This window comes from Varroa jacobsoni, unplaced genomic scaffold, assembly GCF_002532875.2.
Source record: "Varroa jacobsoni isolate VJ856 unplaced genomic scaffold, vjacob_1.0 scaffold_670, whole genome shotgun sequence".
Taxonomy (NCBI): Eukaryota; Metazoa; Arthropoda; class Arachnida; order Mesostigmata; family Varroidae; genus Varroa; species Varroa jacobsoni.
The window spans coordinates 184,983-208,825 of record NW_019213572.1 but is presented as its reverse complement, the minus strand read 5'-3'; the positions used below and the strand labels follow the sequence as shown (position 1 = coordinate 208,825).

At 37.8% G+C, this 23,843-nt stretch overlaps 2 protein-coding genes across 14 annotated transcripts in view; one reads left to right on the top strand and one right to left on the bottom strand.

Annotated features, from left to right (window-relative positions):
• The window catches only part of LOC111262517 (acyl-CoA:lysophosphatidylglycerol acyltransferase 1), a 54,458-nt gene extending 50,664 nt beyond the window's left edge, over nt 1-3,794 (bottom strand). For 3 of the 9 annotated variants that reach the window (XM_086969183.1, XM_086969185.1, XM_086969188.1), the window contains exons 1-2: nt 3,287-3,794; nt 232-418 (exon numbers count right to left, since the gene is read on the bottom strand). The gene's annotated coding sequence lies outside the window, so the exon portion shown is untranslated. The remainder of the gene's footprint in view (nt 1-231; nt 419-3,286) is intronic. The other 6 variants (XM_086969184.1, XM_086969187.1, XM_086969186.1 and 3 more) reach the window with 4 other exon arrangements.
• A 9,462-nt stretch (nt 3,795-13,256) lies between these two features.
• LOC111262518 (uncharacterized) overlaps nt 13,257-23,843 on the top strand; it is a 114,723-nt gene continuing 104,136 nt past the window's right edge. For 3 of the 5 annotated variants that reach the window (XM_022836829.2, XM_022836830.2, XM_086969173.1), the window contains exon 1: nt 13,257-13,729. The gene's annotated coding sequence lies outside the window, so the exon portion shown is untranslated. Of the gene's footprint in view, nt 13,742-23,843 lie in introns of all 5 variants that reach the window. The other 2 variants (XM_022836833.2, XM_022836831.2) reach the window with 2 other exon arrangements.

Genomic DNA, 23,843 nt, shown 5'->3' with positions numbered 1-23,843 from the left:
AACGGTCGATAGCATTTTTTTATCCTAAATAAACGCATACACTCGGCAGTTTTAGGTTTCACGTCAAGTGGTGGCATTTTCGCATTAGCTGAATACCAAATTGTAATCCTTTAAGTTAATTATTAAAAAAAATCCTTTTTTAAACCTGCTACATTCACGCATCTGACCTAAATACTTTTAGGAATTATCTGAATTAAATGTATTTTGCAATACGCATTTCCTAATACTCACGAAAACAGCATCGTTGTTCGTCGTTTACTGTGACCGTAGTTGCAACCTTCCAATAGTAACCTTATCCTGATGACTGCTGCGACGGCACCGAGGCTTGTAACATGACTCAGTTTTTCACAAGTTGCTTGTTCGAATCTGGATATCCGCACAAACGGTTTTTTCGAAGACCTTTCTCACAACAAAATACCTGTCCACAGATCAAGGATGACGGCTATGATCCGAGACACCAGATCACTAAAGGCCTAGTTTGGAAGCAGAGATCTTTCACGAGAAAAAAATACTATATGCCTATAAAACATTTAGGATACACATGGAGGTTGGGTAGCTGAGTGGTAGAGCGCACGCACTTCATGGCTTCCGTAGCAATACTCCAAACACTCTAGAGCCAAAAGCTATGAGGCAAACCTAAGGCGAGCCAACAACTAGAGACCTAATAAACCCTTACGATATCTATACCACTGTCGTTGTTGCTCAACGTCTCTGTGGCAATGGGTTGTCAAACTCAGACACTTATGTTCTTCTTGTACGCAAATGCCGTTTATTGAAAGTGGTTTAAATTCGCCGCATGTTTTCGAGCTGCCATTGTAGATGCTTTTCGGCTAAAAAATTGCATCCTCTCTTATAAAAAACGGAAGCGACTGAGAAATTAACTTGATATTATAGTAATACTCACTAGTGAACTGATTTCAAATTCACATAGATGATTTAATGAGCCAAATGTGCCCAAGATGAAGATCGGACGATAAACTAAAATGCATAGCCTTATGTTTTGAACAAACGATCGTCCCATAAAATCTTCACGTGATAAAAACGAAGGTGACGTAATTGTCAGAATATAACGCTCCTTCTCAACCCGAATAGAAAGTTTCCTAATTTCAACGTCCTTTTTAAGAAACCTCAAAAGAAAAAGCTTTAAGAAGTTGAGTGTTTCAAACACGGAGATCAAGCTATGGATGCCCTACCACAGATAATTGTTCCCTTGATTCCGTGACCGGCCACAGATTGTCTCCTTGATTTCGTTAAGAAATAGAAACTTCTGCTCCAATTCCTTTTTTGAGCTCTTGCAGTAACTGTATCTGATGTGCTAGGTAGTCATTTCGGAGTCCAAATCGCCAAAGCTGATTTAGATGTCTTTACAAAAGGCTTTATAACAAAAACACCTTCCTCAGTTAAAACAACGTGCTTCTATGGCTGTGTTCCAGACCGTTTAGTTACACACGTTGAACGCTTAAGGGATACGCACTCCTTGAGAATAGACCTCGGTGAAAGCTTATCCCGAAGGGCATTAATAACATATCTATAGATACACAATATGACCGTAGCCTAGGAAATCCAACTATATTCGAATACCGCTAGAAATAACCTTATATGCCGTAAAGAAGTAGTCTACATTACCGAATAAGTCGTACACCCCCAAATACACATCTTTACATAGTTCTTCTTTATGGTGTGCAATCCTTCGCTGTAAAAAAGTTTGCTTATAACAGTCAGTATTATACCCGGCGACGCTAAGAATATTTCCTAATTTAAATTTAATTAAGATAGCACTCACCTGTTTTAGCACAGCATTAAGTTTTATACAAAAGCGCAGCACTCTGCAGACTACTGCAATATGATAGCGTACGTGTATATCAAGACCGGAAATTTTTTCCAACAGAATTATTAGGTGGTCCGGCACGGAAATTCAAGACTGATATAAAATTATTAATATTTTGTTAAACCTCTCTGAACTTCTATAACCTTGAAAATGGGATTTGGAAGAATAATCATATAATCGGGTGATCGTGAAGTTTTGTATTAAGTCACGTATGTAGTGAGAATTGAGTGTACATAAGCTTCTGAGTTAGACGGACCCAAATAAAGTTCTGCTATGTCAGGTCTGCAATTTCTATGGCAAGATCAAAAAGAGCGACGTGGGTTTCGCAATATCAAGTTTATGCGGCAAGGTACATAAGTTGCTACAACAACGTTAATATTACGTGGTTGTAGCAACCTCTTGCATTTTATGTTATTACTATTTTATTATTTATTATATATATATATATATATATATATATATTATAAAATAATAATATTACAATAACATATTATTATTATATTAACATTGTGTAACATTAAGTGAAAGTAATAGCCGTTATTAAAACTTAATGGTCAAATTAACGCGAAATGTTGCCTTTTTTCAAAATGGACAAAAATTATTCTGTATTTCTTTACTAGCTAGTAAGTTTTTATACTATACACCTCTAGGAAAAGTTTTTAAATAACTACATGCGCCTCCGTCCCTTGTCGCCTCGTATTCAGTGTGATTCAGAAACAAGTATCAATTATTTTATGTTAACAACTGTGTGCTTCTCTTTGTGATTGGAATATTTAGAAATTAAGGATACTGATAGTTTAAACGTCGTTAGCCCAGTTGTGGTGTCTTTGCTACACTTAGCGCAGTGTTGTTATCTGTCATTATCGGTATTTCACTACGATCACTACGAGCTGAGACTCGTTCGAGAAGCATACTTTTACGCATGTCCCGTTATAATGAAGTTACTGCAAAACACATACGCGATTACGCTTGAAAGCTAAAATAGTATTTACAGTATGTTTTACAATTTACGTCAGAAGAATAAGTTCGTTCTCCGGAATTCTAATGTGAAGTACGGCCGTCAATACTGTTCCGTCAGCTCTGATATTCGATAATAATCTCTGTCATCATGAGCATACCCATAGCCAAATGATTAAAATGCAACTTCTTTGCCGTTTCTCTTGAGTCTTACCATTTGATATCCGTTTCATCTTAAGAGCACGATATTCATCATTGTGTGCAGGTCTACAGATTGTTTACTTTTCTCGATTGTTTGCACTAAAAATGTTCTGCCATTCTTTCTCATATGAACAAACGTGCGAACGCAAAACAATTTCTAGCATATCATCAGTAACGACATTAAAAGCCACAGTATTGTAGCAGAATCCATTTATTAGTGTAAGCGTTGCGTAAAGCACACCTTACGGGTCAGTAATGTGAACATTAATAGTTTACATGTAGCAGATAAGTTTTTCTTACCGGAACGGCTGTTGGAACGATTACCGCGCGGCCTCGTTGCCCATACGATGACCTTCAGCCTTTCCTTCGATGGAATCCGTAGCTAGCTATTTCTCGACGGTGTTCATTAAGAGCGATTCCAGACGCTGACGAAGCGTCGCACCGAAGTAATGTACGGAATTTATGAAGTACACTGGCTTTATGTTACTGCCAAAATAAGCACGCAGATCCGTGCTCTAGATAATATTTGTTGATAATATTGTCATGTTCCATATACACTAAGGACAAGTATACAACTCAATAAGGAAAAGTGGTAAAGATCCTAAATCGGCAAGTTCAGTTATTCCAGGAGACAGCATTAAATCAGTATATATCTATATATTTCACATGTAGTATCACTGCACTGCACACGCTGTCGCACAGATGTCCCAGCTACAGTAGCCGCTGATGATGGTTGTTTTGGTTCTGTTGAGTGCGGTCTGTCCTTTGTCGTCTGCTCTCTACTGAGAGAGAGGCTCGAGACTACCAACTCTCGAGTAGCTACCACTTTTCGGCTTCTTTTAGCTGTTGACTACTGCTCTTTGCTGGGCGCCAATATTGCTTTCACCTTCCACCAAGTGCTTTCACGTCCGCGAGCGGGGCATTTTAAACTATCTCAATTGATATTTCCGATGTACGTAACCTTTGGGGATTAATCACGACAAATATGACAATACTGATGCAGACGTTGTTGAAGAAAGGCATTGTCCAGAATAGTTGTGCATCGGTTGACTATGGGAACATCTATCTAATATTGTTTACGGTTAATAATCTTCTAAATTAAACTTTCGTATTGATTCCCGTAGGCTAAATTTTCTAAGCGTTTCCAATTTTAGTGTAGTTAAAAAATGCTTCAAACGGCTTTCCTGCAGCATGAAACGAATAGTCTATGTCTGGTTTCAAATCTAGACCTGCACCTGCTCTCAAGTTTAGTAGGCAAACACTAATATATTTAATTCTAAAAAATTGAACTACAAGCAGTGCTTTGTTAGTTGAAGGAAACACGCACAATTCGCAAAAAAACGAAGTTATTATATAACCAACAGTTGTATACACAAGTATGTGCAAATGTGTATTCTCAACTGAAGATTATAGGAATATATTTACAGGACATGATTTCAAATTTCTTATGACCATGCTACTTTAGTGCAGCAAGCAACTTTATTAATTTATGTTAATTTATAATTAATAATAATAAAAAAAATAATTAACAAACTGTATACAACTACGCCAGCCGTCGGATGAAATGCCTTACGGCAGCAATAAATATAAGTTGATGGGAGGTCTGTCGAGTTCTGAGTGGCTGAGTTCGATGCCGGACCGCCTGGCTATTAGCCGCCTACCGAAAAGATCTAACAATGCGAGCACAATATTAGTTACGTAGAAGTATTAGTTACTATCCTGCTAGAGTCACGTGCCTTGCAGGGCATGTTCTACGATATGGGATGTAAAAAAATCTGAAATTATGTTAGAGCACACAGTTTCGTCGGACAAACGGGTTAGGGATGTTTCTGGCTTACATTCCACACCAGATAGTTTTTTTTTTGGTATTTAAACTTCTGCGTATAACCTCAGAATAACTGGTACCTTTTCAGATGGCAATTTTGTTTGCTTACACACTTTCCTCACGTAAAAATGTACTTTACCGCTGCCTTTTTTTTTGAAAAATTCACTGTCGGATTATCTTTAGCTAAAGCACTTGTGTCGGTGGGATCCTATGCGGATACCTTTTAAAATATTTTTTAAAGAATTTGTGTATAGTAGTCTTTGAGTGACAAGTTCTTGCTAGGACGTCTTGCGATCAACTGTGAGCTACATTGGACAAAATCAATATTTTTCTCCTACCTATTGTCCGAACATCACCGGGTTGGTTCTATTAAAAACTGAGCAGGTCTTGTTAAAGCTCTTAATAAGCCGCGAAATGGCGAATCTTGATAAGACCTTGTCATACCCTCATTTACATATTAAGAGCCTTTTTCAGGCCGTAAGACGATAGTTTTTATGAATATAAACGTAAAACTTAACTTCTTTACCATTCATTGAAATCACTTATTTGTAAATCATAGGCAGCGTGCTACTGTTTTTTACACAACTGTGCCGCACGGAACGAGAATAAAAGCTATGGGCTGTTTAAAAATAAGCGCGACCAGTAGTATATTACGCAGACGCATATTAAACATGTTGACTCATATCATGTAGGGGCTTCATCCATCGGTAACATTTGATACGGTTTGATTTCAAGGTTTAACTATATGGTTTATATTACAATGTATTTTAACGAAATTTCCGTTGGCACTGGATGAACACCGGTGATGTTACTTTGCAAAAACAAGCAGTAGATATGTTCTTCTTTGGTTGGTATACATCACACATATTTATACTAAGGGACACGGTACCAACATATCTTATACACCCAGTCTAATATTATACTATGACAAACTAACACGTTCTGTCAATACTCATTAGCAGTGCCACAGATTCTTACATGTTTACGACAAATTCAACGGTGGTATTTACCAACTATTATATTAAGATCGAATTCCAGTCGTTAACTTCTGTCGAAGAAGTTACTGTTATGTTTTCATTGATTCGAGTGCTGCACAGCTGTTGTCAGAACTTGTCTTAATGTGAAAATAATATTTTCTCATTAAGATACGTGTGCACACAACAATTAGTAAGTAGCACATACCATTACAAAATGGGTGGCGCTATGTTGTATGTCTATTAACTAGGCAAATGTAAACGGATTCGATATCTGCTTTATGCCTCTTGCACTTTATAGCCTTTATTCACTCATTCGCCTGCAATTCTGTCTTACGAATCACTCCTTCACGAACAGTACGTACCAATTCTTAGATATTTTTCGTTTTATAACAATATTATTCTTCCCTTTATTATTTGTTTGAATGGCCAATACATTTTTCAGAATCAGCCTTCAGTTTCGAGTGCCCAACAACTTCCGGCTTTGAAAAAGGGGCGCCTATTTGCATGGTATTTTCACCTATTTCTCTACATTTAACGTATATACACCTCTAGCAAGGCATGTGAAAGCGGTGGACTACTAAACGAACGAAATGGTACGGTTGCGCAAAGTATACCTTAGCAGTATACCTTATTCGATGCCTAAAGATATTTAAAATTGTACCATACTCGAGATATGGCATGACTTTGCGTACGCGCTCGAACGAAAGAAACGTATTGGACAGTTAAAAAAAACAGTAAAAAAAAAATAATTCAACTCGTTCAAATATTTTTAATCTAGGCGAGGCGACAATATACTCTCCGAAGTGATTAAACCTGAAGGAACGAAACTAGTTACACAAATGGCATCACAAAAGTACCCTTATTACAACCTTCGTCTTTGTGCCGTTAGTTATGTCGTGTTTTGTTTCTTAGGTTGCGCTTCGAAGAGCACAGGCTAATGGGCGTATGCGCTCGAAGCGAACAGTTTATAACTGATTTGGACGAACCACAAGGAAAGTATATGAAGATTATCTTAAGCACTTTATCGGGAACATTTCCTGTATCCTAGAGAAACCGTGTTTGCTAGTCATTGATAACTACCAAGGCCAGTCTACATTCTTGCGCTCTTTCCGTATTGTTAGAATGTGCTACAGCTTCTTCTACATTAAGGCCATGCCAGGGTCAGCTTCGTACAGTTCACCAAAACCCTATTACTGAAAAGAAACGGAACGGTAAAGTAGCCAGCTGTACCAATCCCCATACTATATTTACGTAACGTATACATGAGTCATTAGGTCACCAGCAGCACTACTAATCCAAAAAAGGGAGAAAGATTAGGTAGATAGCTTGATATATCTGAGATGAAATACAAGCACACAGATCCACATCTATGATGACATGTAGAGGAGAGAGGTATTGGCAATAGCTACGGTGGCAGAACGAACCTGCGCTACTTGATATGCTCTGCTTCGCTAAGGACTAGTAATTGTTAGTCCGTCCATCTAGCGTTATACGAAACGAATTAAAATAGATATAATTGTATCTATTTTAATTCGTTATAACGTTCTCGCTGATAGTGTTGTTTCATAAAAGTTAGAAACGTTTCAGTCCTGGAATTCTGTACATGGAGTACTTGTCCGCGCGCGAGTAGCAGAGCAAGTGTGGCTATGGTGGATGATTAATTGGAGACAGAGAGAAGACGGTTGATGTGACTGGTGCACACGAGATTGTTCAGGTGGAGGATATGGAAGCTATTGCTTATTCAATGATCACTGGTCATTAGCCCCCTGTTGTCTGCGCTAGAAAATCTATCAGAAGCTTTTTACAACTTCGTAAGATTATGTGTCTATGAATATCATTACAGTTTCACCTACAATCCTGAAGAACGAAATAATCTGACTACTATCAATACGCCAATTGGTACGTGAAAAGTAGTTGAGCACCGTATTTTCTAAGAAAGGCAGGAGCGAGCGCGCCACCACTCACTTTCTCTATGGTATCGGTTTGTAATATTTTCCGCTTTTGGGGTTTAGAGGCGCTATCAACTCGATCATTATACTCACAGGTCGGCACAGATAGAACAATTGTTATATAAGTGGCGCTTGAAAATCACCCCCTACTACAATATATACAATATTACGAATCACATATTAAAATACTGTCTCGGCCAAGATGAACCCGAAGCGAGTAGACTACTCTGTATCAATTCAATGAGGCTATTTGAAGATATTGGGAATGCCAATTTTCTGAAGCAGAACTTTTTAACGGAGCGGAAGTCCGTCGTTGCTTGTCTGTTGGTAAGGCACTATTCTTAGTATGACCAAGTTTCGCAACACCATTTATCCATAATATGTTGACTATTTTCCTTCGTTGTTTCCGCAATTCGATATTACAATTTTGACGGTGCTGCCCAGAAGGCAACGTCAGCGGAATTCTGGATGACTAAAACAAGTCTCGGTTCATAGGCTCAGCCCAGTATTCGCATGAGGGTCCGCTAGTTAATCGTACCGGTAATTTCGTAAAACATCGAATCAATTAAATCAACCAAACCCCCTTAGACCATCTTGCGTAGAGATGCTTTCACAATATATATAAAAAAAACTTATCGTTTTTCCTTTTTTCAAAGAATTTTGCTGCCGAGGGCCACGGAAAATGGAATAAGTTGTAATAATATATAATCGCTCTCTTGCTTTTCATAGACTGATCAAATATTTACCCGTTTTTTAAAAGTCAGAACGCTTTTCAGGGTGGTGTCGTTAAAATAAGGTACATTTTCCCTCTACTCTTTAGTTTGCTGTTGTGTTAAACTTAATCCCCACAGGTAAAAATGGATTTACTTCTAATGACTGAAGTTCAGAGACCTCATCATCGGAAACTCATATTGATCAACAAAGGAGACATGCATTAAGTAATACATATAACTAATGTTTAGGGTTATAGCGAGCTAAACGTCAAATCAGCGCGCACCAATGCCTGCAATCTTAGAGGGTTGGTTTGAAGTGAACCGTATAAGCTAGTTTCTATATTAGCACATAATTGAAAAGTTTTGGTGTTGTTTTGCAAAATCAAACTTATGTACGGTATCCATTGCATTCCCTGGATTACGTGCTAGCTTTCATAGTAAAAGATCGTTCACTCACCGAATATTTGATAAAACATACTTTTGGTTTTAATGGATAATATCGAACAACTTTTGATTGTACATTCCCCATACTTATTTTACAACCTTATAATTCACGTAACCTTAACCAGGTCCCTATTACATTGGCATTTATATTGTATGCTGTTCTGCTTGCAAATATATTTAGGAATTTTTCTAGGAACTCCAAATTTTTAGTCAGAACTGAATCTCACACTGACGTTGCATAGATCATAATTAATTCAACATATAACAAATAGTTTACGCGTAAATTTTGAAATGTCCATAGCGTCCAGTTGGAACTTAAGTCATGCGGAACACCACGTCCCTTTCATGTTCTGAGAGGTAGGCCTAATGACACCTAGACCATTGATTGCGGACTGGAGCTAAACATTTACAGTATATATATGATATATCCTTGTTTTGCATTTCCGTGTCCAAAATCTAAAATACAACACTTTTCTGCAGATTGTCATTAGTCAAGGCTTTCAGTACTTTCGTAAGAATCTATTGTAGCGTGGTGCATGACAGATTTCTCTGGTGAACTATTTACAGGCCAGTATATTCTTATCACCCTCGTAGATTTTTAGTGAGTTGAACCGCGGCAACGTGTACGCTCGAGATTTTATCTATAATATATATTATAGGGTTCAGTATAGTGCCTTAAGCACTTCCAGATGTTATACTACCATTCTCAGTGTATTGACCATTTACACAAACTTTAAAAAGGCTTCAAGCCAAATTGCCGAAGGATCTCCTACTTGAAAGAAGAGCCAGCAGCTTCGAATGCATTTAAAAGATTTAAAGTTCAAGGTATATAGAGCCAGTGCACTTGGTCGCTCGGTCAAATTCGATATACAGTATCTGGAATGTTCTTGTATTATCTCAGTCGGTAGACAAACTGTGCGTCCGATATCACCTGTTTTGCATCAACTTTTTTGTATATAGCTTGGGCTTTAAGACTTACTAATATTTTTCACGCCACAGGGGTTAACAATATCGGCCGTTTATTGGAGAACTCTACCTTTGAACCTTTTCTGTGGATAGCTATCCCAAAGTTTCCGTGTACTTTTCCTGCATCTTCGAGAGATCTTCGAAAAATCTATAAGAATGCTATGCACACTGAAATTCCAAGTCTCTTCATTATTATTGAAGTCAGTTTATCGGCGCTTGGTTTGTTTTCGACCGTAACTGCGCTACCAGATGTTCAATGAATGGGCATTACCGTAGTATACAACATTCTGAAAAGGCCCTCCTGGGATGGCAAATCGACCTATTTGGTTTCTTTGCCTAACTAGGTCAATTGTCAGAGATGTCTCTTCGAGGTTCACTAGGATTTCGGTTTTTTTCATGTTTGTCATGCATGTTTCATCAACACATCGATCGAACTGTGCTTAGAAGGACTTCTACTGCAGTCCTTTTGTAAGCGTAGTCGCGGATGTACTTAAATTTCGAGCTGCATATGATAATGTTTCCATCGGTACACGTCGCCTCTTTAGAGCTCTGTTTTTTTTTCCGTAGAATGGTAAAGTTAGCCTTGTTTTTGGTTTTTGTAACGGCTTATCTGCCACGATATGGGCATACATATCATTTAGCAGATACATATCATATTGACCTGCAGAATTTTCGATAAACAAAAGCCACTTTGATTTTGTTGTAGTGAAGCTTTCTTTTTTTTGTTCAGTTATAACTCACTGAAGGAGTGGTATCAAAATGGCAGGCAGGAGACGTTTAAAGCTAATAAAGGTTTGCAGATAAGCGAAGATTTATCTAATCGATGAATAGTTGTGTAAAATAACACGATTTAAATATAAGACTATTGTATAAAATGGTAGTACCTAAGTAGTATAAACGTCGATGCATTTGCTTGATTTGGAATGTGGCAAGTAAGTGAAATACAGTGTAAGTGTACCCGGAATACAGAAGCAAAATTCTATAAGAGCATACCTAATAATGAGATCTACCTAAGTTGGCAGATATAAAACCTTGCTTGGAATGTGTAACCTTGGAAAAATAAAGATAATAAGTGCCACTCTGACCTTCGAGAGTGTCTTGAGGAGTGCAATTGTAATAAAGCAATGCCAAATAAACAGGCGTATTGTGAAGAATAGAAAACAATTCACGATGACATATAAAATGGGTATTCCGAAAATGTTTTTTTAATATACGCAAAGGTAACAAATAAAAAATGAAATAAATGAATCGACTGCAAATTGTGAGGAGAACAATATAAAAAGATTAAAATTAATTCAGTTAATACAATTAACTGAAGGCAGCATAACATCTGGGCACTATCATGGGTAAAATCAAACTAGTATTACCTACCTCTTTTTTTGTTTAGAATTTCGTTTTTGAAGTAATTAAATCGCTGAAGTTTCTACAAAGCACTAACTTTCAAGTTTACAATGGAAGATAAAAATGTCGACAGCTACCAATAGTTTCGTGTTACGCACCGCACATTACCAGGACGCTTAATTTCTATCGCTTACTTAAAATGAGTTACATTTAACTGTATCATTAAGAGCCACTGAGTTTGTTGTTTTTTCTTAGTGCAACGCCAGAGGCGTTAAAAGATATAAAATAGGTTTTCTGAAAGGTTTGAAATTTCTTATCTAGTGGATGTTTCATTCACATAATTTTTTATCAGTTTCCATTACCTGCGGAACTCTGTGCATGAATTTATGAAGCTCCCTATTTTAAAGTTCTTAAATACCGGCTAATTGGTTTCCGCTTTTTGATTATATCAACCCTAATTCAACATAATCATTTGTAAGAAAGTGTGTGGGTCTAGCAATTTAAGCTATTGTCCAACTTTGGCCCAAGCTACAAAATCCTATAGGAAATGTATCTATGACTATCATTCCTAAAATATATTTGTATTAATTATGCGTACGGGTACACTTATTGTACCACACGAATTGTGCCTATTGGCGTTTCATTACAGAGATAACGCGACTAAAATATTTTAAAAATTATGATCATTAAGTAGCATCTACTAAGCAATGTAGTACGTTGCGAATTAATTACTTTTCTCTGCTCAGTTATTTCACTTGCTACACGAGGTACCCACTGCAAAAGCCTCTTTTCAGCGACCTGTCGAAAAACATAGCTATATCTTATGATACGATTTATATTGTAGAGGTTTAATTGCATCATATGTTACTGTTATCATTGATGCTTTAGTACATATAATCAGAGGGAAATATTTTACTTAAAGAACCGATATCGGAATTCCTATAGTTTATATCACTAGTGTAACAAGGAACTATTTAAATAAAATTTTGTGTTTTTTCTGTCTTTTTTTTTTACAGATTCAAGGTTTCTAAAGACTGTTTGTAGCACATATTTTCTTAGATTCACCGATTTCATATCCAGATATGATGACAGAAAGAGCATATTGTGATATGCTCTTGATGAAATTCTCAAGGGATCCATCTACTGTCCAAAACTAGCAATCTTGTAAACTTCCCTACATCAAAAGACCACTGTAGCGTACTACAAAGGTATGTGCCCATACCTAGTTCTCCAGGGTTGCCGTTCGGCCCTCGTTTTTAGATGCAGTAGTTTTAAACAGTCTTTTTCAGTTTCAACCACTCTTTTCACGAATTGTGGTAGATGATATTGTTGTAACGCCGCCGCTACCGAACTGACTTGTTGAATTCGGGTAACGCAATGACTAAAGCCCGCTTTTATGCAGCTTATACGTTTTCTAAAGCTACTTCAGGTAATTATTATTTGTTATCAATTTGGAAGCTTCGTCATTGTTTATTTTGACTTCTCTGTTATAAAGTGTCGTTTAATCTAAGCTAGCCTTCCGGTGAAACCCGCCCTTCAATCGTCTACTGACATACCGGTGATTCTACCGACTTTGCATCCCTGTGTTACTCCTGTACTAAGTTGCACGAAAATATAAAAAAGTTTAAATGTACCTTATATATGTAAATTGGCTGATGCCCAAAGTTTCACACGCGTATAGTTGGAAACAAAAAATGATTGCCAGCAGTTTTTTCCCAATTAGGGAGATCCACTATTAGAAACCACTTCGTGCGTTTTGCTCTGCGTTAAGTCTAATTTACGCATTTTGTACCCGATTTACCTTTTCATATGTATTAAAAGAGACTTCTCCTTGGAGTAAACGTTTCCTTAAGTTAGGGTCGCAATTAGGAGTGGCCGCCATTGAAACAAAGCCATACTGCAGATGTTCCGGAAACTATCCTCGTTTGCAGCAGTGCCATCTCGCGGCTTTCCCGAAAACTCAATCGGTTAGTAGCGCCCTCTGTTTCCCTCATTCTCCCCGTTAGGGAATATATATCTGCTGAAGTACCCTCCCCAGGTTGTAGGTACTCGTAAACTCCTCGTTTCACGTTCACAGTGGACTCGACCATGTGGCCTGGACTCGGTGAGTCCGCCAGGAAGAAACAAAGATCTAGCTTCCCATATAGTATTACCATTGCTACTGCCAGTGCTCTCTGCTCTATTACTAATCGGACTGGTATAAGAGCGGGAATAGATCAGAAAGCGATTCGGCAAAGAGTGGTGCGAGTCATGGCGGTGCAAGCCGAGCTGGATGAGCGGTAGCAGTCACAGGAATGGCCAGTCGTGTCATAACATTACGATAGATAGAACTGCAGAGCGCATAGTGAAAATTCTTATTAACTGGTATCTTATAGTGTTCGGATGCTACAACGTAAGTAGTGTTGAGTGCTGGCCTCGAAGTGTTTCGCGTGGTCACTGCTGGATGCTGCCGTTGTGATAATCAGCTACTTAGTTCCACGTCAATTAAGCAGACCATCTGGGAACAGTATTTGTATGCGTACGTCTATGTAAGGATCTTCGTACGTGTATGCTTGTGATTTTGCATGATGAAAATGATTTTTACTACCATCATCGTTCATTAAGTATCTTCCTTTTTTTTTTCTCATTTTTGATCATCGTTATTAAGTACAATATTCTTGTTGCTTCGTTCACCTATGGATACCGTCCCGCCCGCTTAGCATTCATCTGACTTTACTAGACGTGAAACAGTCTTTGCTCTGTATAAACCAAATATAGAATATTATATATGATGTCGAGCCAAATGTTGAGTCAGTGAGTTAAATTGTTTATCAATTGGATTGTACGAGGCAGCGCCATAGCGTTTTCATCTGGTTACACATTACACCCAGTGGATCACAGGGAGAGTTCAAGCGAGAGGCAACTGACAAGTTGCCTGCTCATTTCGTTCCGCCCTCTCGACGTAGGTAAACAAGTAAGCAGAATTGCTTTTCAGCTTTACAAACCTACTTTTGTGCAAACTAATCATTTATAATGGGATTATATGTATTGTATGGTCGTCGGATAATTGAGCTTGTTCAAGTTACATGCAAGTATAGAGAGGTTAGGAAATACACTACACCTTTTAACAGAGCTCAGTGGCGATTTGCTAAATTCGTACGACGATAATATATGATTAGCCATGCAGTTGCATTATATAATGCTTCGCTTGACAAGCAAACGTTTGGCCGATAATTTGCGTTTTCCTTTGAAGACATTGTTGCACAAAAGCTTACAGACGAAGAGTACAACTTTCGAAATTGTGCTCTATGTGCAATAATATTGCAGATTTTTAACTATTACCGAACGGGCACATCTGTGCACGTGCAAGAGAGAGGCGATGACACACCTCAATCATGATGTAAGAATTTAATGAGAATATTCATGCTCACAGCAGAAACTGACTATGATTAAATATTTTCAATGGTCTCCGCAAAAGATACCACTAGGTTATCTAATAACCCTTTTAACAAGGTAATTGTAAATGTAAAAATACCATTGTACAAACATACATACTGACTTTAACGATGTTCTCGAGAAAACTCGACCCGAACTTGTGTTCACGACTATTACGATCGGTGGAGCTACCGGTAACTATACTTAGAGAGCAATCACCGTCTTTCTCTGAATGTCAGTGAGACCTTGCTTGCAGACAGAACGGCTGTTACAACGGTGAACAACTGTTCAAACGTCGGAGAGTTCGCCGAGTGAGTTCGATGTCTGTTGATGCGTAGCTTTTGTAATTATTTTATTATTATAATCATCATCGTATTTGGCGATGTTTTTGTGAGCATGGATTCGTATTTCGCAAGGGTATGAAACTGATCACTGTAAAAGCAATTTTAATACATCTATTTGTAAATTTCGCAATTAAAAAATATGTACCTTGTGTGCACGGCATGACCATGAAATGACTGACAGGTTGTTTCGAAACGGCCTGCTAAACAGACGCATTTAACCGAAACACCTTTTTAAAATTAAACTCACAACTAAGGTCAGAAACTAAACGTCATACAAACAGTAATGTTGCCACTCAATGACCCAACACAAGGTTTTTATAACTAGCTGATACGTAGCAATGTTTCATCTTATAACGAAAAAAAAATCACTTAACATGAACTGAGTTTCTCATCAAAAAAAAGAAAGAAAAAGAATAACTAACAAATATAACAAATAATTATGCCAAGTCAAAGTTGTATCACTTTATAAAAGTTTTGGGATCCAATGACGGGCGTCTCGTCATTTTTTTAAACACTTAAAATCTGCTGTTAATAAACTTCAGTAACTGATAAACACAATAAGTTGGTCGTATGTTTGTTCAGTGCAAGTGCATAGTCTGATAGCTTTAATTTTCATTGAGAAGAAAATCTTGAGCCTGAAATTGGTCTACGATTTTTACAGTAGTAGGTTGAAGTAAAAAGAAAGAGTTCTTTATATTGGTACTACATCAGGGTACAAATAGAGATTTCGAAACTATGCCCCTATCATTAAAGGTGTCGAAGAATCACAATTATCAAAGTCTTTTATTCGCTCAAAAACGATTAGTAGAGCAACGTAAAGCCAACAGTCGCAGGCGAAGTATGTCGACCGCTTGTTTATGTAGATATAAACTAACCTAAAAATATGTCAACAGAAGTAAATCCTTCGATGCCTTGTTCGTTACATCCTCTACGTTAAAATACGCGTTTCATTCAAACAAGAATCTACCTAGAGCGATCGTATAAATAGTTTCCCTATAGTCAAGTATATCCGTATAGCTTTACCTCAGCATATCGTCAGCGGCAAGCATCGCGTCAGTGTATATTTCAGTTCATTCAAACGGATACTGATAAGACAGCCTAACTGAAATTTCTTACACTATGATTATCGGTAAATTTTCCTTCAGTTATAGCCCATAAATTAAGGGAGATATCAAGCGTGCTTATGCTACTGTTTCTCTTGGTCGTATATTCACTACGCTTCCAGTGACTTTTATGTTTTCTTCAATTTACATAGCATTTTTTTGTGTAATACTTCTGCGACATCGTTATTTCTTCGCAACTAACTTTTCATCTGTAACAAAAGAAGCATGCCGTGGAAATTCCGTTACTCTTAACACAATGATTACGCAGACGTGAGAAGCAGCATTACGTGGCAGTTGCGTGTAAGGATCTGATCCACAAATGTGGAAGCGCGAATCTTGTGAGATGTGTAAATACTATATAACTCCCGATATCATGTTGTAAGTTGATTACTGTCAATTGAAGGTGATCAATGTCATCGTTTGTCACTAGATTATTTTGTTCAAAATACATTACTTCGCGAATAAAAGTTTCGCGTCAATCTCCATTGTCCATCTCCATTCTTCAATGGTTTTCTTCAGCACCAACAGGGTAGTCGACTGTTACGTCGTCGACATACGCTATAGTTTTGACACCCGGATTTAGGTACATACGTAAATTTGAATAACAAAATCTAAGCTGATCGTTCTGACATTGTTCATTACGGTCAACCAGTAGTTGGCTATCGGTGAGACTATTGTTGATTCGTTTAATCCAGAAGGCTGCATTCCACTTAAGCGAAGCTATCCTGTAGTTTGGCAGTGTGTCTAGGAGTTTTTATGGATGAAGGCCCCGATGTTTGAAATTAAAAATAGAAGTTACTACATGGTACTAAGTGATTGGTTAAGTATCCGTCCAAGACATTTGCGAAACTGGAGTATCGCAGACAAACAAGGTCAATTTGCAAAGGTGGGGCCTCGCAAGTTTTTCTTCAACGGCTCCACCAGTGATGCTTTCCGTTATATTCCATAGTTCCATAGTACGGAAGTTAACTATACCAGGCGTTTTCCTCCATGCCCCAGACGTACAGCCCCTGTTTGTAACTTAAGAGAATGTGACGTGCGTGAAAATACTTATGATTTCACCGGTTTCGAGCGTACACAAAAATATCATGCAAGATTATTCAGTATTTTAGTAATTGGTGCATGCAAACCCTTAGAGGTCTAGTTGCTATTATTAAAGCTTAAACACGCTTTCAGCTGAAGAACCAAGGTCATTAAAAAGGACAATATCGTTCTATAAGGTGGTGTATATCGCTATTGGGTTTCAGCATCTGGGGTATATGTGAAGCAGAAGAAATCTTTGACGATGTTAGCTTCTAGCGATCCTCTGTTGCGAAAGACTCATCCGTTTTCTGGATGGCTCATAATGAATCTTTGATTTTTATTTGTCATGACTCGTGTTTGTAGATTACGCTAGGGTCATTAAAAGAGAGGACCGCCTTTGTAAACAGTCGTTCCTCTCTTTTCAATTCCTCTCTTTGATTTGTGGTTTTTCAAGTTTCTGCTAATTGTGGTCATCGTTGGATATATGCTTGTACAATTGGTCAGTGCTCTTAGTGGTCTGTGAAGATTTTGGAACAAAAGCGCTTATTTTGAGACTGCTTTGAGTACATGTCTCCGGAAGTATATTCTCTTGTCCTTTATATAAACTTCCTCTTATTGACTTAGTCAGCTTTTTTGTGATCACAGGACGGACGGAAGCTGCCACAGTTAGGGTCTTGTAACCTCGTATTATTGGAGGGAGAAGATGGAACTTGCGCGTCTTTAGAGGAGTTTACGCCACATAGAACGAAGTCCACATTTGATATTCTCAGGAGACGTGCTGTGGCCCTGTGTTCGTGTGGGATTTAGAAAGAGGGCTCTTTAGAGCTATTCCGGCTCCCATTGCAGGTGCTCTTTGTTTTTTAAGCAGCTCCTTGACTTCCAGTTTATGCCGAGTAAATTTAAATCACATACACGGTCAAGTTCACTGGTCAGCTATTTCATGTTTTCCGGTTGGAGGAAAGTACACACAATAGGGCCGCGTTAAGTTGTTTGATAGAAAAACATTATTGACGACTGGTTCTGATTTGTTATCTGCAAGTTTTACTTGCGTGCATGGAATTCTCTGTTGCTTAGAATTAAAATACGACCGTTTCTTTTTCATAAGCTTGGCAATATATATCCTGATAAAGCATAACTTTGTTGAGTGCGTCTTCTGATGGGAAGTTATGTTTCTGTGCTAAATAAATGCATTGTATGTTAGCATTAAACAAGGGTTTAGTATGTTCCGCAACTACACGGATCGAATCCGTGGTTATTGCGATTAGACAGTTTGCTTTTGCGAACATTATAAAGGAGGGTAGATTTCTGTCGCCTAATTTGGTTGCGGACAATAAATTCACTGTCCCATAGATTTCCTGCTTGAAGGGATTAGCAGAATACAGAGATGGTTGTCTAGACTTTGTTTATTGACCCGGGTTGACCTGTGCATTGGGTTTGCCATTAGCATTAACGCCCTAGGCTTTACGAGTAAGTATATACTCAAAAATTGAGAACAAAAATCAATTTAGACAAGTTGTTTAAATATGGAAAGTTCTTGTAGACTACATTTAACTAGATATTGACAATACATATAAAGAATACGCACGGAACGCGATACGTATGTGTCGCCGATAGATTTTATAATGATCAGTGAATGGAACCCTAACCAAGGTGCTACTTGAAATCTGAAGGTGAAGTCTAGTTAATAGCGCGAGCGTTTAGCGCTTCCGAGTTCAGTTCTTCCAATTTGGTGACTAACATATGAGCTAGACACTCTCTTTTGCAGTGCATAACTAAAGTGAGATTAAGCCAACACAGCTATAGTGACTGCTCAATATTTGTAAGCCACTATACAAAGCAAGAAAGCAATAAGCGTATGGATTCGAAAAAACATGCGTACGCTATATCTAGTTAGATACTGACAATATTTTTTAGGTTTTTCCTTTTTAAAGAAAACTCTAAAGAAGACTGACGGATGCTTTGTGCTTAGAGAATCGGAGCAGCGAGGAAGTTGCCTGGTTTCAGCATCTTTAGAAAGCAGCTACGTAAATATACAGGATGTGCTCATGAACGTATTTCCCAAGCAATCGCCGCTCGATTTGAATCTCGTATTACGGAGTAGAAATTCATGTATTTAAGTTTTTTTCGTGCCCTCAAGTCTAGATTCTTTAGTTGGCTGAGGAGAATTTTTGCTGATTATTGGAAGCAATATCATGGTTGCCAGCGGAGCAGACCGTTAGCTTAGGGTAATCGATGAGGTTTATAGTCTCGTAATTTTCTCACGATAGAGATTTCAAAGATTTTCTGCTTTCCTGTGGTGCGAAGTACCCGACGTTTTAGTTTCGGAGATCGTGCTGCTATCATGTTGCTTTGTACAAAACACAATCTGTAGAATGATCGATTCGTCAGCTGAATGTGCCATTATATGGCAAAATTTAAGTTGTTCCATACTCGTTGGGAAGGACAGATTGTGGTCCTATTGTGGTCGAAGAAGCAATCGATTACGGCGCATGTGGGAAACACCTGTTCGCAGGTCCACGTGAACAAACAGAAGAAAGACCAGTGGCTCGTTTTATGTCGAGCATTGAGATTAGCTTTGCCGTTTGGTAGAACATCTAACGGTGGTACCGGACGCAAAACTAACCTACAGTAAGGTTAGTTTATTTCGGCCGATTTCTTGAATTAGCGCCTCGTTAGACCCAATATAAGTCTCAGTTATTTTCAGCAGTCGCGCTTTTCTAGCTCATAAATGTTTTCCTATCTGAATTTTCAAGCAGCCGAGTCGATAGCCCGCTTACGTTTTCGCAACTTGTCTACATGAGAGCCGTTCCCGATTCATGAAACTTTGACCCGTACAGTTTATACATCTTCATAACTAGAATGAAAAACGACTCTTTAGAACGTCGTTAAAAATCTTACCTTCAACCTGAACATTTATTACATATTGATGTATTCTGGATGTAAACGGATCAAATAGACCCCATAATTTGAGCCATCACTTTGTTGAGCTTCTTATACCCGTATTTGTCATATATAATTAGTTGCAGTACAAACGAAAGGTACTTTTAAAGGCTTATGTAACCATTTTTCTGTATTTCACCAATTTTATATATTTCATTTGTCGGAACTATTAACCATAGCTGTAAATATTAACATTGCATTGAGTTATTGTCTGTTGTAAAATCTCCCCTTATTTCCACTGACTTACGTGTTCGGTCGTGATCGTCGATGTCGCTAGATTATTATTGGGAGCGTTTTTGGTAATCTGCATACTCTTGTCTTCTGTATCACCTGGGGAACGACTTTTGACATTACTACTCATGTAAAGGTTTATTGCTAAAGTTAAGGCGAGACAAACGTTGCTATCTACCAACTAAGGCGGCTGGAGTGCCTAGTTGAATATAAAAGCGCGTAAAGCGAGCACTTAAAGAATTTTGCTCAGCTTTATTGTTTATGTCCATCCTTTAGAATAAGCATAGTAGAGCATACTTATTCTTTGCGCCGTTACATTTATTGGGTTGCTCTCTTTAACCTGACTGCAGTGGTAATAATAGTTTTTTCGTAATACTTACAGCCTTGAGATTGGCCTTAGTAGGACACGTGCCGTGGTCAAGCGATAAAAACATGACTCAATCGCGAAAGTAAGGAATTTCTGGAAGAGGTTCGTTATTCTCTGTTAAACATTTGACGCAAGCTGAAACAATATAAACGGTGTATTAGCAAAAAGTACATTGTTTAGTGGGTTATAATCTTTAAATTTTAAATTAAATTAAGTTTTAAACCTTTAAATTAAAATTTAAGGCAGATGTAACTGTTCGAGTTGTAAGATTTGTAAGAAAATCAAGTCGTGACCTTGGTGTCAGTAAATCAAGAATATATGCTGTCAGTGAAGACCATACAAATGTAAAAAAAATTGCAAGCGGAAAAAAAATGGAAGATGTGAAAGGGACGCATAGTTTTTCGAGAAAAATTGTTTAGTTTTTTATTAATCAAATTAATATCATCAATTAAAATTAGATGACGTAATTGGTTGACGTCAATGTACTTATCCGCAGCTGTAAATTCACATGTTACGCAAGAACAGTGTTTAAATTTACCAGAAGCTACGGTATAGTGTGATATCTCAAGTAAAGAATTAAGTGGACCATCTGTTTTCCACACTGGTGCCAGTTGTGTTGGAATGAATAAAATAATCTGAATCTTAATTTGAAGACTGTTGAAAATGGGAAATTTTAGTTTCAAGACGATGGGGCACAGTGTCATCATGATGTAAAACCGTATACCGATGACAATCCTTCAAACAGATGAATTGGTCGAAGAGGTCAACCTGCCCGTTTCCCAGACCTAACGCCAATGAGTTTTTTTTTCTCGTGTGAATACCCTCAAGATGAAACCTGCACTCAAAAGCCAACAACACTGTCATACTACAGCCGATCAAAAAGTTTTTCGAAGACTTTTAGTGATATTCCCAATAGCATAAAAAAGCTTACATAGTTTAGCTAATGCCATATGGGAAATTGCGTCAGTCAAGCTACGCAAGCATTTGAAACGTATTGTTAATATATACGGAACAACATTTGAGCAAAAAGATATTGTGGCATAAAAACAGCCAACTTCAAAAGTGTAATTTGTTGTGAACAACAGAGTACGCCAATCAATCTAAAATGGTAACTATGAACATTTATATGCCATACTTCACTCTGTAATTATAACGTGCTGCTATTCTTATGGTAGTATCGACATACAAGTAACTGTGTGCGCGTAAAAAGTCAGCCTTGCCAGACTTGGCAATGAAACATGTTTTGAATCCTATCTGAGAATGTGGTGGGAAAAGCTCGAAAGAAGCATTCTCGACGGTCTGTAGAACCATAGGCCATAGGTAACCTCAGCCAGGAACACGTATGCCGAAATAGCACGCGTGATCAAATTGATTTTTTCAGAACATGTTAAACTAATAATATATTTAGCCTAAAATCTCATATTGGTACGAACGCACTCATTCTCATAAACTCTAGCCAGTGAGATTAACCGCGCGATAAGAGTCTCTTCTGCATAAAATCATTAGCAGTATCCCCTCCGCCGCCCACAACTTCGATAGAACCGCATTTCTGCAACTTTGTTCCGTAATGTAACTCTACGCGAATGACTGGTTAGTGTGAGGGGGGTAAGATGATGTGTATTAGCTCCAAAAAATGCTGTTTATTACCATCCTCATGGTGCACTGCTAAGTGTCTCAACTGGCTTCAAACGGGACTGGACTTTGTTCTGCCAGAACTGAGTGAAACTGAATGTGGACTGACAAACAAAATGGTAAACTAAGGACATACACACTTAGTTTACTGTGGATTGAGTTGTCATTTTCAGATGAGATGTAGTTTTTTTTTTTATACTTCTCGAACCACCGCTATCATAGACAATGATTCAAAATGTATTCTATACATCTAGAAGAAAAAAAGAAACATCTTTTTTACTCGCAGCCTGCGGCAATTGCTTACAGATTTATTCTATACAGGGCAGAGATGTGTCAGCTTGAAAGGGCCTTGTCTTCTAACAGACCGTCAGGGTTGTGATTTAAGGAACAGAAATTCTTATGTCAAACTGGTACGGCAGGTGAATTGTCCAAAGGTTAGAAACTGAGGTTCTAATTTTTCCTTACTTGCTATGATCCGAGACCAAAGCAACTCCAAATATTTCAAGTACGTGTCGGTAGAGGAAAGAAAGCACTTTCAAAGGATAGGAGCTAGCACTGAGTTTTTCGAAAAGGGAAATTGAAATAAAACGTCAAAACTTAAATAGAAATATCGGTCAAATATTTCATATTCTATATTTTAGCTTTAAAATGACTACTAACACTGAAACAAAAGGTAAAAAAATTGTACTTGAAATTTAGGATATTCCCCACTGGCAGCTTGGTAATAATAAGACTTCATATTGTACCATGTAATACGTAAATAGAAAATGAGTAAATAATTTACAACAGTTTCCTTTGCCATTTTTAGAATGCTGACGAAAATATATCAATCAAAAAACATCAATCAAAATCAATCAAAAAACATCAATGCTGAAAAAAACATCAATCAAATCGTTCATATTTCTTATAATAAGAAAAGGTACTACTATGCTCTTTAAAGATAAACTGAAGACGAACTTATCTCATTTTAAATCACAGAACAAGAGTTGAGTGTATGTCCTCCAAGTTCGGCGATTGCTTTCTTTCTCGTATGGACAATACTAGCGGGTAGCTCTATTCTAGCCAGTGTCTCCTATGTATACTTGCTTCTTTTATCCGCTGTTGTTTCCTCTATGCCCTATTTTGTCCTAACTCCCTCCCCCCTGTCATATTTTGTGAAACCGCGTTCACTCAAACCCATAAATTTCGTCGAGCTTAATAGATGAACACTTCGTCTACTGGTAAGCAGCTCGATTCTTACCTTGTTTAGCTCAATGTTTCTCAATTAAGGTTATAGAATTAGTAAAAGTGCATCAGGTCGCTTGCAGATATGGACGTTACAACTTATGTCATCTTTAACTTGCTTACTTCTCTTGTCCTCCAAGATCTTCTTTTATCTTACCTAAGAATTTTGAGTACATATGAAGGAACTTGCAGACGAAAGCTTTTGACTTATTCAGTACATAGGCGGGAACAATGAGGAACGTAAGAAGAGGTAGAACATTTCGTGAAACCTTTGAAGGGGTATAATCAGGATCTTGATATTTGGTTCTCTCCAATATGATATTTGGCACTCTACTTACATGCTGTGTATGAAGAACGTTATGCA